Here is a 2,389-nt window from a genome sequence, read left to right as displayed (position 1 = left end):
TAGAATGTGTATGAACCATTGAAGGTGAAAAAACCCTGTGATTTGGTCTGTAAATCGTCACCAATTCACAACAAAAAGGTAAAAAAGTGAGGAATGTATGCATGTTTAACTAATGCATTGTTTAATGGCCTACCTTTTAATTGTGTATCACGTGGGAGTCCAATGCATTGTGTATTTGTGCCTGTTTGTGTTCTGTTGTTGTTGGATGCCTTTGAGTTGGTTCCCAAGCATCTCGACCCTTTAACAACAGAATGACCCCCCTCTTGGTCCTGCACCATGCTCACAATTACTCCATGGTTGTGGTTTGAGCTCCTTGTTGCAGCCTTCCTCTTTTTTGTTGTCATTCTATCTTACCAAGCGTGATGTCCTTCTCCAAGGACTGTCTCTCCTGAAACGTGTCCAAAATACAGGAGACAAAGTCTTGAGCTTCTTGCCTTTCAGGAGCACTCTGGCCTTAGGGTAATTCTTCCAACACAAATCGGTTTGTCCTTTTAGCAATCCATGGTACTTCCAATATTTTCCCCCAGCACCACAATTCAAATGCATCAATTCTTCCACAGTCTTCTTTATTCAGTGTCCAACTTTCACATGCATGTGATGCGATGGAGAATACCACAGCTTGAGTCAGGTGTACCTTCGTCTTCAAAGTAACATCCTTGCGTTTCCATACTCTGTGCAGTAGATTTGCATAATGCAATACATCTTTTGGTCTTTTGACTGCTGCTTCATGGGCATTGGTTGTGGGTCCAGGTAAGACAAAATTCTTGACTTCAACCTTTTCCCCATTTATCATAATGTTACCTGTTGGTCTAGTTGTGAGGGTTTGGGTCTTCCTTATATTGAGTTGTAATCCATCATGGAGTCTGCAATCCTGGATCTTCGTCATCAGCACGTGCTTCAATTCCTCTTCACTTTCAGCAAGCAAGGTTGTGTCATCTGCATAGTGCAGGTTGTTAATAAGCCTTCCTCCAATACTGATGCCACACTCTTCTTCATATAATCCAGCTTCTCGGATGAGCAGAGCTCAGCATACAGATTGGGCAAGTATGGTGAGAAGATACAACCCTTTCCTGATTTTAAACCATGCAGCATTTCCTTGTTCTGTTCCTATCACTGCCTCGTGATCCACGTACAAGTTCTGAACAAGAATGTACAGGATCCACATGAGCACAGTGAAGTGTCCTGGATTTCCCATTCTCCTCAAGGCTGTCCATAGTTTGTTATGCTCTACACAACAAATGCCTTTGCATAGTCAATAGAACACAAATAAACATCTTTCTGGTATTTTCTTCTTTCAGCCAAGATCCAGCTGACATCAGCAATGATATCCCTTATTCCATGCCCTCTTCTGAATCTGACCCAGACCTCTGGCAGTTCTCTGCAACTGTTGTTGGATGATCTTCAGCAAAATTTTACTCGCATGTGATATTAATGACATTGTTCTATAATTTGAGCAGTCTGTTGACTCACCTTCCAGAATGGGTACAAATAGGGATCTTTTCCAACCAGTTGGCCCAAGTATTTGTCTTCCAATTTTCCTGGCATAGACAGTTAAGTGCTTCCAGTGCTTTAACTTGTTGAAACGTCTTCCTTCCTCCCTCCCTCCTTCCCTCCCTCCCTCCTTTCTTTCTTTCTGTCATCATTTTATTGGGGGCCCATACAGCTTTTTATCACCATCCATCCATCCATCCATCCATCCATCCATCCATCCATCGTGTCAAGGACATTTGTATATATGTTACCATCATCATTTTCAAAATCTTTTCTTTCAACTTGAGCCCTTGGTTGTTGAAACATTTCAAGTGGTATTCCATCAATTCCTGGAGCATTGTTTTTGGCTAATACGTTCAGTGCAACTTGAACTACTTTTTTCAGTATCATTGCTTCTTGTTCAAATGCTACCTTTTGAAATGGTTAAATGTTGATTAGATCTTTTTAGTACAGTGATTCTGTGTATTATTTCCACCTTCTTTTCCGGCATCATTCAATATTTTGCCCATAGAATCTTTCAATATTACAACTCGAGACTTAAATTTTTCTTGATTTCTTTAAGATATACTGAATGTGTTCTTTTCTCTTCGGTTTTCTAAGTCTAGGTCCTTGCACATTTCCTTATAATACTCTACTTTGCCTTCTCAAGTTGCCTTTTGGAAATTTCCGTTTAGCACCTTGACCTCATCATTTCTTCCATTTTCCTTAGCCACTCTACAATTAAGAGTAAATTTTAGAGTATTGTATGACATCCACCTCCGTCTTTTTTCTCTTTTTTTAAAGATCATTTTATTGGGAGCTCTTTTTTATTTTATTTTTTTAAGTCATTTTATTGGGGCTCATACAACTCATCACAATCCACACATACATCAATTGTGTAAAGCACACTTATACATTT

The sequence above is a fragment of the Echinops telfairi genome, unplaced genomic scaffold, assembly GCF_000313985.2.
Source record: "Echinops telfairi isolate 266 unplaced genomic scaffold, ASM31398v2 ScPeMD7_2010;HRSCAF=2546, whole genome shotgun sequence".
NCBI classification, from domain to species: Eukaryota; Metazoa; Chordata; class Mammalia; order Afrosoricida; family Tenrecidae; genus Echinops; species Echinops telfairi.
The sequence above is the reverse complement of the archived record's forward strand: the minus strand, read 5'-3'. Positions refer to the sequence as shown.